Below are 12,648 nucleotides of genomic sequence, written 5' to 3' on the forward strand. Positions count from 1 at the left end.
CTCCATCAATCCTTTAATGTATGTTTGATAAGGGATTAACTTTTGGTCTCTAGTCTCCCATTCCCCTTTTAACTAATGAACCACCAATGCTGAGTCACCATACACTTCCAACACCTTGACCTTTGACTCAATAGCTGCCAAAATACCCATGGCGTATGCTTCATATTCTGCAACATTGTTGGTACAATTAAAGCACAACCTTGCTGTCATCAGAATGTAATGATTCTCTAGTGAGATGAGAACTACCCTTATTCCATGTCGAAGTGCATTAGATGCTCCATCAAACAATAGTATCCAAGCCTTTTCATGATGGCCACCCTCCTTTTCACCAAACAGGGCAAGAATGTCCTCATTTGGGAATTCAGGTTGCATAGATTGATAATCTTCAATGGGCTATTGAGCCAGATATTCTACTAAAGCACTTCCCTTAATGACTTTTTGAGTCACGTAGGTTATATCATACTCTGATAGCAACATTTTCCATCGAGCCAATCTGCTAGTGAGAGCAGGCTTTTAGAAAATATACTTAATTGGGACCATCTTAGATATCAGCCAAGTAGTGTGACTCAACATATACTGACGTAAACAATGTGATGCCCATGTTAATGCACAATAAGTTCATTCCAACATAGAATATCTTTGTTCACAACCTGTAAACCTTTTACTCAAATAATAAATGGCATGCTCTTTCTTCCCTGTCTCATCATGTTGCCCTAAAACACAACCCAGCGATTCATCCAACACAGTTAAAAATAAGGGGCCTCCCCGATACCAGCGGATGTTGTACGGGAGGATCCTGTAAATACTGTTTGATTCTATTGAAGGGTGCTTGGCAATCTTCATTCCATTCCACGACTTGATTTTTACGCAACAATCTAAATATCGGCTCACAAGTGGAGGTTAATGAGGAGATGAATCCAGCAATGTAGTTCAGTCTGCCTAAAAACCCTCGCACCTCTTTTTCAGTATTAGGAGCTAACATTTACATTATTTCTCGTACCTTATCTGGGTCAACCTCAATACCTTTTTCACTAACAATAAAACCCAACAACTTTCCTTATTTTACACCAAAGGTACATTTAGCCAGATTCAATCTGAGTTTAAACTTCCTTAACCTCTCAAACAATTTTCTTAAATTAATGATGTGATCATCTTTTGATTCAGATTTAGCAATCATATCATCCACATAAACCTTGATTTTTCTATGCATCATATCATGAAAAAGATTCACCATCGTTCTTTGATAAGTTGCTCCAGCATTTTTAAGTCCAAATGGCATCACTTTATAACAAAATGTTCCCCAAAGTGTAATAAATGTGGTTTTCTCCATATCTTCTGGCACCATCTTAATCTAATTATAACCCAAGAATCCATCCATGAAAGAGAACAATGAAAATCTATCAGTGTTATCCACCAAGTTGTCAATATGTGGTAATGGGAAATTATCCTTAGGGCTAGCTCGATTCAAATCCCTATAATCAACACATATTCGAACTTTACCATCCTTTTTTGGCACAAGGACAATGTTAGCCACCCATTGAGGATAATTTTCTATAGCCAAAAACCCTACATCAAATTGCTTCTTCGCTTCCTCTTTAATCTTTAGTGACATTTCAGGTTTCATCCGTCTTAATTTTTGTTTAAACAGGGGACATTCTTCTTTAAGTGGAAGTTTATGTTGCACTATATCAGTATCCAACGCAGGCATATCTTGGTATGACCAAGCAAACACATCTCTGAACTCTTTCAACAAATCACATAATTTTCCTCGTACCTCCTTACTCATGTTGTTACCAAATTTAACCTCTTTTTTCTCATCTTCATCCCCTAGATTAAGTATTTCAATTATTTCTTGATAGGGTTTTATTTCTCGGTCTTCTTGTTTCACTAACCTTAACAACTAGAAGAAGGTTCCCAATCGTCTTCATGATCATCATCAATATTATCAATAAGGTGCTCAAAATTAAGAACATTGACATCATTATTTTCAAAACATTCATTGTCATATATGCATTATTTGGAATTATAAAAGAAAATAAATAGACAAAAAAAGTATGTACTGAAAGCAAACATAATTGAACATCACATTGAACTAAAAACGAAAGATAGAACCAATCCATAAAGAAATCCTAGAGTGTTTTGGAGAAAAACAAAATGGAATAGCTAGACACAAAGAAAAACAAGCATTACATTTGATTGAACTTAAACACCACGGGTAAATTCACGGTTTTCCAATTATCGATCTGCATGTCTGGAGGACAAGGTTGTACCAATCTGGAACTTCCTTCCCTAGATTCATCTTCAACTGCTGCCACTTGACTAGTATTGATCCATCCAGCACTACGAAAGCTCTTCTTTAAGTCACAAACAGAGATCTTTCCTACTTTTGGTTCTCGACCTTGTAAGCGAGCTAAGCTTCGTTCTTTCTTTTCCTCCAGTAGTCTTCTTTTTTCCTCCTTAGTAGGCTTGTACCCCCGACCGTATCTATTCTTGTTTTCAACAATTTTCAGTGGAAATATTGATCCCTGTCTGACTTTGCCTATGCCTTTTCCATATTCATAACCTTCTCTCAACATAACCCTTTCCATCATCAGAGAGGCACATGATAAATATGGCTTTATTTCAAATGGTTCAACATATGTATTCCCCACAATTTCCAGAGCTTGAAAAGTAATCTCAAGAGCTTCCTCTATTGTTTCAATATATCAAGCAAATGAAGGACCACTCACCAAAAAATCTTCTTCCCCTGAAATTGTTACCATCTTATCCCCCATTACATACTTCAACTTTTGATGCAAAGTGGAAGGCACCACCCCTATAGTATGAATCCAAGGTCTACCAAGTAAACAATTGTACGCTGGTAGGGTGTCCATTACTTGAAAAGTTATTTGAAATACACACGGACCAACTTGAACTCACAATTCTATTTCTCCCATCACTTCTCTTTTGCTACCATCGAAAGCTCTGACAATCATAGTACTTGGCTTCATAGGGAACTTATCACGTGATAACTTGTCTAGGATCACCTTAGGCATCACATTTAAGGAAGAACCATTATCAATCAGCACACGAGCTATAACATGGTCGAGACATTTAACAGATACATGAAGAGCCTTATTGTGTCCCTTTCCTTCAATGGGTATCTCATCATCCAAAAAAGTAAGGAAATCATTAACGGTAATGCTGTTAACAATCCCTTTAAATTTATCCAGTGAAATATTTTGCTCAACATGAACCCCACTCAGTATTTTCATAAGCAATTTTCGGTAAGCTGTCGAATGCATGAGCAATTCTAGAAGCAAAATTCGAGCCGACATACGATTCAACTGCTCCACCACCTTGTATTCTCTATGTTGGATGAATTTCAAGAATTCACAGGCCTCTTCATATGATATTTCCTTTTGTTTATCCTTTCTGCATTCTTCCTGAACTTGTATCGTCTTTCCTCTTAATATCTCTTTTGCTTTCTCAATTCCATCATTGATTTTACTTCTCTAGCATCCTTCCTTCCTAAGATCTGGTGGTGTAAAGAAATGACCACTTCTTGTTATCCCACCAAGACCTGATATATTTTCAACAATTGGACCTTCATGCACAAAAATGTTTTCAGCTTGTTATCCCTCACCAAGTTCATGTACTACATATTTCCATGGAACAGCTCTGTTAATTTCATAAGGAAAAGACGAGGGTGTTTTTATCACTATGGGTTGCCTTCCTTGTTCCATGAGAGAAGGTGCAGGCATAGTGAAATGAATCACTAAAGGTTTTGTCGTGGTTAAATTAGACTCTTGATCAATTTATGCCAATACCTCCTTATCCTTCTTTCCATGAAAAACTTGCAAAAAATGCTTGTGAACTAGATTTTGTAGCTCTAACTTGAACTCCACACAATCACTAATAGAATGTCCAGCACCCGGATGGAATGCACATGCATTATTTGGATCATATTCACCTTTTACTAGCCCCTTCTCCAATAGTACTTCCAGGATGAATTTCATAGAGCTCCAAATTTCACTCACTTTTCTTACCAACCTCTGCTCCCTTACCTCAATAACATTTGTTGAAGTCTTCTCATGCCCCCCATAAAGGGTTATCTTCAATACTAGGTTTATCTTCTTTGAATATCAACCACCCTGAATCAATTAAAGATTGTACCTTGTATTTAAGAGGAATACACTTTTCTATCGAATGCCCCTTTGCTCCCCCATGATACTCACACGTAGCATTTGGATCATAATTCTTGGAAAAAAGAGGTTGTTGTGGCTTCATTGGGCAAATGGCAACAAAAGATTTATGAAGAAGCACCGATAACAACTTTGTATATGTCATAGGAATGGTAGTAAAATTTCCTTTCCCTTCTTGTATTGGTACTTTGACCAGGGTTCTGACTATCACTAGTAGTTGCTTTCTGAGATTACAACTGATTGTTTGAAACAGGCTGCATTTTGTAATCAAAAGGAGTGTGGTTATCCTATGCGAATGCGGCATGAACTTCAACTTCTTTTTTCTTACTTTGATTGAAACCTAGTTTTTTGGTATTTGCAGCCGCGGGCGGGCCATATGCAATTTTAGCATTTTTTATCTCGGTCTCAATCCTTTCACTAATAATAATGATATCCGCAAAATTAGAAGCTATATTCCAATTCCCAATCATATGCTCATAAAATGGAGGCTGTAGCGTATTCACAAACATTGCAACCATCTCCTTATCATATAGTGGTGGCTCGACCTGGGCAACTATCTCTCTCCAACGCTGGGCATACTCTTTAAAAGTTTCATTTTTCTTCATTGTCATATTTTGTAATTGTATTTTATCTAGTGTCGTATCCATATTAAATTTATATTGCTTTATGAAAGCATCTGCTAGATCCACCCAAGAATGAATATGAGTCGGCTCAAGGTGCATGTACCAATTCAGTGTTGCCCCAGCTAGGCTATCTTGGAAAAAGTGGATAAAAAATTTCTCATCATGAGTATGACCAACCATCTTTTGACAGTACATTGTTAAATGGCTCCTTGGGCACGTAGTCCCTCTATGTTTCTCAAACTCAAGCACTTTGAATTTAGGGGGTATCACCACGTCAGGGACCAAAGATAAGCCTACAATATCACCAAATCCATAACTTTTATTCCCTTTAATAGCCTGTAGTCTCTCTTCCAATATCTCTAACTTTCCCTTATTATTCTCAGTCGATGAAATCACTTGAGCTAGTGTCTTTTCTAGTAAACCCACACCTACAGTCAAAACATGTGGTGGAATCGATACATTAGGATCTGTATAGGTTGTTATTCCAACTGTATTTTCTCTTGGGCGTAGCTCACTCCTAAAATCAACCATCTCAGTTGACACTTGGAATTGCTCATTAGGTAATGAAACATGTATGCTTGTATTACCACCAAAAAACAAATTCTTAACTTGCTCTACATACTCTACCATTGGAGGTTTGTAACCTGGGGGTAAGCCAAAAGGTGGAAAAGCTTGAGATGATGTCCCTTGACTCACTTGATGATGTGGTGGGTAAACCGTATGTCCACTTGATACATGAGGATGAAAGCTTGGAGGGTAGGAAGTACCACCGTCAACTTCTGAACTTTCTCCTGAACTATTCATAGCCCTTAATGCTTCCAAGATCTAACCCATTTGATCCTTCATTTGGCTAATTTCACCTTTCACCTGGCTAATTTCTTCCTTCACTTCCTCGTGCGCATTTTCCCAATCCTCCATCGTTTTGGAATTGGCCCAAGTCCTATAACGGTGTCTCAGAAGTTTTTCCATATTCACTTACTGTCACTCTTCTTTTTAATTCGAATGAAATGAGAAGTGCGAAAAAGGAAAAGAAAAGACAAATGCAAATGCAAACATTCTAGCTAGAAACTATAAAGTTGTGCGAATAACGTTGTGAGTAATAATGGAAATTAACACGAAATGAAGTAGCCGATACATCAGAAAATCCACAATGTTCATAAGTTCATAACAACAAGAAATAGAAAGAAAGCATAAACATCAATTTCAAGCTCTAGCCATTATGTTCTTCATTTCCCCTTCTAACTTCCTGTAGTAACCGTGGAAATCTTCAATTGCTTTTGGTGGATTGAATATAGGCATTGCAATCTCAGCATCAGTTAACATCCTGGGTACATCTTCAATTGCTCTGTTAGCTATAGCTGCTAACTTTGAAAAGCATCCTCTCCAATACTCTACAGCTCCCTTTAACTCAGCACATTCAGTTATCAATCTCTGATTTTCCTCCTCCGTCTCTGCCCGATACCAACTCTCTTAAGCCACTTTTGCTTCATAGGCTGATAATGTGTCCTTCATTTGTCTCTTGAACTCTCTGTTCTTGTATTGTATGTCATTTTCTAACTCCGCTCTATACTAATGCTCTTCTTCTAGCTTTGCCTCATAAGTTGTTGTCTTTTTTTCTTTGTTGTTCCATCTCCTTAATCCTAACTTGTGCATTACGCAGCTTGTTTAATGCCTCCCTTTTGTCTCTTGCCAATTCTTCACATAATGCAATTTTCTCACGTTCAGACAATGTCACCGCTTTCTTCTCTTTGCCTCTCAAAGCTAGCTCTTTATTAGCTGCTTCGAGATCCTGTTGTACTCTGAAGTGATGGTTTCTTTCCTCTCTCTACTTCTTTATCAATAGATCACAAGTTCTGATCCTGGCTTCATTGTTATCTTTGAGATCTACATATTCATGATGGGTTTTTTGAAGATCATTAACAAGCTTAACATTTTTCTGCTTCATCCTTTCTATTTCTTCCTTAAGGGTTTTTACTTCCTCACTCTCCACATCTTGTTGTTCTGGCATGAAGGCAACTAGTTTGAACGGTAGATTCACCACTTTAACCCTATCCATTACCCATTGCTGATAAGACATCTTCTCATTTACTACCCACGACTTTAAGTCTTTTTCTACACACACGACACTACCCTAAGCACTTCTTACCCGTCAGAGTAATTCATTAGATGTCCCTTCTTCATAGCAATTCCATACTGCAACTAAAGATTCTCGATTTGGTGCACCTCGTATAAGATACCCAAATTGTCTTTGTGCTAATATTGGATTATAATTAACACAATATTTGGTTCCTATAAGAGGTACATTTGGGTACTCCCCACAATATATGATATGTGATCCCTATTGCTGGGACACCTCTCGTTTGATCATTCCATTATATAATTTAGCAAAAAAACATGTCCATACATGTGCTCCTTTAGCAGTTAACTTGTAATTTGGACTGACATGAGAAATAAACCATTTATATAATAATGGCAAGCAACATGACAACTTCTTCTTCTTAGATTCATAACACATATTCAAATTTCCATAAACATCAGGTAAGATTGCTATGAATGGATTTTCTGCATTGATTTTATATGCTATGCAAACATTAATGGTTGAGAAATCCTCAAAATTATCGATGCTTGGGAAAATCATAAGGCCATAAAGAATGAGCGCCAGTACATCTATGAAGGTTTCCCCCATGTCTTTATCAGACAATTGGCGTAGATGCCCTTCTAGAAACCCTTGAGGAATGTCGTTGACAGTTCCCTTTGTAATCATTTTGCCTTCTAACTCTATAGGGTGTACTTTTAAGATTCCTGCTAATGTCGAAATAGATGTATTTTGTGTTGTATGCTTGTAAGGAACTTTACCTTCTAACGGTAGGTCTAGAATATCCCCAAATTCTGCTACTGTCAGCACTAACTGAAAATCCTTGAAGGTGAAGCACCAGAGCGATAGATCATAGTATTGGACCAAAGTAGTAATAGCTGGAACCTGAGTATCAATCTCTAGAAGATTCAGTAAATTCCTATATTTCCTTCGAAAATTATTCCTCTGGATAGTCTTCATCTTCCCCACCAACTCTCGAAGATAAGTCAAGTTGCCTTCCTTTGCTCTAATTGATTGCTTCTATTTTAGTGACTCTGAACCAGAATGCTCTCCAACTCCAGATTCCCTATTAATTTTCATTTTTCTCTAAGGAAATGACACAACTTTATAATTTTCTATCTAGAATGAGTATAATGAAAATGTACAAGAAAAAGAAAAAACATTACAGATTACACGATGTTATGAATAATTTACATAACTTATTACAACCTAAAAAGAAAACATAAAGAATGAAATACAAATAAAAACAAAAACAAAATAGGAATTATAGGAATACACATCTCCCTTTGTGCCTTACGAGGTTTAAGCGCGTCATAAGATTTAAGGTAGGTATATGCGTTCACTAGGATAATCTCCTGTTTCCTAAAGATAAAAGGTCACTAGAGCTATGGCCTACTTCACGACATTTATCACAACAATTGGTAAACAACACGATGTGAGAGTATCAAATAAAGCAAACAGACTCTAGCTGGGGTTCTCACAATGACCACTTTGGAAGTACATCCACTATGGCACTGCTACACAAGCCCTTCTAATCCTAAGCTACTCAGACTTGGGTATAGGGCCACACTCATGTCATGTACAAAATATAAGGTAGGTGTGTGAAGGGAGAAAAATGCAAACCTAAACCCCCGCCTGCAAAAAAGATCCATACAAAAAACATGTTTTCTACCCTAAGGTTCAATATCCACAAATATGTCATACACCAACAGGAATATATAATATTCATAAATCGAGAAAGGAAAAAACAAAATATCTAAATTAAACACATCGCTTTCGCATATTCGATTAAATAGGCTTGACTTTTTGGCAGTCCCCAGTGGAGTTGCCATCTGTCGCAACCTAAATCGCGACGGGGACGACGAACCAAAAATAAAATTGTTTTTGAAAATAGAGATTTGAAGTCGCCATCATAATTTATTCTAGAAAACTATGGAATACCAAATTTAGGGTTCGGGAGTCAGTTACGCGTAGGGAAGGTATTAGCACCCTACAGCGTCTGCCCAAAGACGGTACCTTTAATTAAATTTGCAAAAGAGATGTGTTTATTTTATATATTTATTTTTCCAAAAATAAGAAAATATTGAGCAAACATATCACTACAGGAAAAATGACTTTAGGCAATGGACCAAAAACCATGGCCTAAAGTAAAAAAACCGTGGCCTCAAGATTAGGCAACGAATTGGCAACGGATTTGCGGTCGTTGCATAGATGGTTGTGGCCTATACTATACGCAACGGTTTTTTTCCGTTTAGGCCAGGAAATTCGAAAACTGTTGCTTATTATGCAACCATTAAAAAATGTTGCCTAAAATGTTCCAATAGGCAACAGTTTTTCGGCCAATATAATGCAACGATTTTTTTCGTGTTGCTTATTTCTATAGGCCACATTTATAAAAGTGTGGAACAAAATAGATTTGTTTAAACAAAGCTTATAAAAATTGAATCATGTAAAATAATTTAAAATATAATTTTTATTTTATCTATACATTTAGACAATACTATTTTAAATAAAATATTAATAATTTTATTTGAACAATATTAATTAAAATATATTTATTCTATTAAAATAGTAGAAATAAAATAGATTAAATAAGGCACTTCTAACATATAATATGAAATTGAAAATTTTCATATATTGCAAAATTATATTGTAATATTGTATACAATTCCATAAGTAACAATGTTTACAACTAATTAAAAAGTATTATGTTCTCCAAAAATGAAAAAGTACAATTTATCTTGCACTTTCATTCCTCTTCATCTTCATATACCATTTGGAATTTTTTTATCATTCTTCATCCTCTTGATCTTCACCAACATCCTGAACAAAAAAAAAAGTTCAATTTATCTCTTATCCAAATCCCAACTAATAAAACAAAAATAATGCAAGTCTTAATTGATAAAACAGTAATATATAATGTAGAGGAATTCAACTCTTCAAGAGTGTTTCACCACATATAAACAACAAAAACTTAGGTCCATTGGTGACCCTCCAATGCTTATTATCCTTTCACGCTTTATCTTTACTTTCTTTCGCAGTTCTTTGCTTGACTTCATTTCAGGCACCTCAAAATTTGGACCAGTCATTTTTAACTTAGTTCCAACTTCCATTGGCCGAAAAAAGAAAAACATAGAAGAAAGGGATTCAAAAATAATGGCTGTTGCAGATTTATATGTGACAAATGTAGATTTTCTTTACCTATAAATACACTAACATGTAGATTTGTATGTGATAAAATGGTTAACCAACATGCAGATTACTGATGCCATTTATACTCTTTCAACCAAGTATCTCCATAATTTTCTAGTCACATATGATCATAATCAATTTTGTTACACACTTCATATGATGAGCATACAGACCTACATAATTTAGGATTGCATATAAATCAGTTTTGAGTAGATCATAATCAGTTTTGATGCTCTTAGCTATTTGAAACTTGAAACTCGTGCACTATATGGATATATAAGGTATCAAAATTATCATGGGTAGCTATACCACGTAACTGCACCATGGGGCTTGCTTGTTTCAATTTGTAAGGAACCCCAAATATATTGTGCACGTAAGAAGATCTTGAAATTGAACTCAAATCATGCTAAAACATGAACCCCACATGCATTTAGAATTATATTATGTAAAAAAAGAAGCGGGACAATCATTAAGAAAAGCGAGACCCACCTATATTACTCAATTATTATGCATGAAAAAACTTTAACATTGAAATAGGGAGCCATATGGCCATATATAATACATTCCAAATACATTAAGAAAAGGCTTGTATGAAAGCTAAACTCCTGTATAAAAGCTTGAGGCAATAAATGCCTTTGACAGGTAAATGTATTAACATTTATATGAACACATTCACACCTAACATTTTTAGTCAGAAACAGAGTTTTAATTATTTATAGAAAATATCAAACATGACTCAAATGCACTTATAATACTGTGAAACTCACAGTATTTCAGATTAGACCATCTTCTTTGTTATTGATTGAATCTGAATCAGCAGAATTGGAGCTAGTTGCATCTCTTTTGTTCTTCAGGTAATTTAGGAAAATGAATTACGTTTTAAAACTTCTTACCTAAATTTGCCTAATTCTAAACCACTATGTATCAATCATCCCAATAAAAAAAACATAAAAATCTTTTTACACTATTATTTCTTTCTCTCTTTTTTTCTGGTAAACTAATAACTCTGCATTTTCTTTATTAACTACAGAACAAAAAGAATTCAGATTCAAACAAAATTTGTCTGTACAGCTGCATTTTTACTATTAACTACAGAACAAAAAGAATTCAGATTCAAACAAAATACTAACAGTTATCCTAAATCACAACTTTCAATCAAACATAATAGTAATATCCTCCTGGTTCAAAATCACAACTTTCAATCAAACATGATAATGCAAATTCCATAATCAGGAACTACATATGAATCGCAGACAAAGTTGTAATATGGATAATGGATCACAGAAACTATAATTTAATGGATCACAATGATCAAGAGATTTATTACCTTTGTAAGAGATGCTCTAACTCTCTTTCCTTAAGTTTTATGATTCTACTGATATGAAATATCTGCAGCTATAGTTAAAATGGCTATCACAATTTACAGACAGGCAAGAATGATATAATGGTGTAGGTACTCACTGAAATGGGAAATTATTACCGCGCTCAACTCTGCTTCTATGATAGCTGCCTCAAACTTAGCCTTCACCATCTCTTCCTAAACAAGAGTATTAGGTGAAAATCAAAAGACTTCAGTCAAAAATATCATCAAGCATCCTGCCTGCACAACATAGACAAGAAAATCAAGCCAAGCATAATCTAAAAGCACGCACAAAAAAATGAATAGTAAGGTGATGCTTCCTGTTGAGCTGTATGACCTACAAAAGCCTTATTATTCAGTTTCTAAGACCTACAGAAGCCTTACTATTCAATCACTATAGCTCGAAGACGACGACAACTCACACGAGGGCACGACAACGAAGGTGAATGCGCGACGACGAGGCTGAATCGTGCAACGAAGAGGTGAATCGCGCGATGACCACGAGAACTGATGACGGCACGACGACCACGGCGGTAAGTCGCTGGCCGATTAACGATGGACGGTATGAAGGGTTTCGTAGGTGGTGATGGAGTCGAGAAGACGAAGCGGGTTTCGCAGGTGGTGATGGAGTCGAGAAAAGATGAAGCAGAGGTTGTGCAGGTGGTGATGGAGTCGAGAAGGCGGAGCGGGTTTCGCAGGTGGTGATGGAGTCGAGAAGGCGGAGCGGGTTTCGCAGGTGGTGATGGAGTCGAGAAGACGGAGCGGGTTTCACAGCAGGTGATGGAGTCGCGAAGACAGAGCGGGTTCACAGGTGGTGATGGAGTGGAGACGGAGTAGGTTTCGCAGGTGGTGATGGAGTCGAGACGGAGTGGGTTTCGCAGGTGGTGATGGAGTCGAGAAGAGGGAGCCTTACGAAAATAGGTTTTAATTTGGACACTAAGTGAGTGAGCGGGAACCAAGAATGAGCAAAGTGGAGGGAAGAATTACAGGCTTTTCATTCTTTGCTAGATACCAATTTCACTAACACACTGATACTTAGGCACTAAAATTTATATTTTCAAAATTATTAAATTTATTTTTTAAAATTTATTACAGACAACGGTTTTATGGTATAGCTCACACATTTTAAAGCCAACAAAGAAATAAATGTGGCATAAAGTATCCACATTTTGTAAAGCGTTGTCATTGGAATAC

The 12,648-nt window shown here is 36.3% G+C and overlaps 1 long non-coding RNA gene across 1 annotated transcript; it reads right to left on the bottom strand.

The window, feature by feature from the left end:
• Nucleotides 1–9,510: 9,510 nt before the first annotated feature.
• LOC146883214 (uncharacterized) lies at nucleotides 9,511–12,432 on the bottom strand. The gene is made up of 5 exons (XR_014985244.1): nucleotides 11,839–12,432; nucleotides 11,575–11,694; nucleotides 11,422–11,489; nucleotides 9,857–9,970; nucleotides 9,511–9,725 (listed from the first exon to the last, which is right to left on the bottom strand). It is a non-coding gene; the product is annotated as an uncharacterized LOC146883214 (long non-coding RNA).
• Nucleotides 12,433–12,648: the final 216 nt, after the last annotated feature.

This window comes from Vigna unguiculata, chromosome 10 (assembly GCF_037176805.1).
Source record: "Vigna unguiculata cultivar grain cowpea cultivar isolate G323 ecotype 2 chromosome 10, ASM3717680v1, whole genome shotgun sequence".
Taxonomy (NCBI): domain Eukaryota; kingdom Viridiplantae; phylum Streptophyta; class Magnoliopsida; order Fabales; family Fabaceae; genus Vigna; species Vigna unguiculata.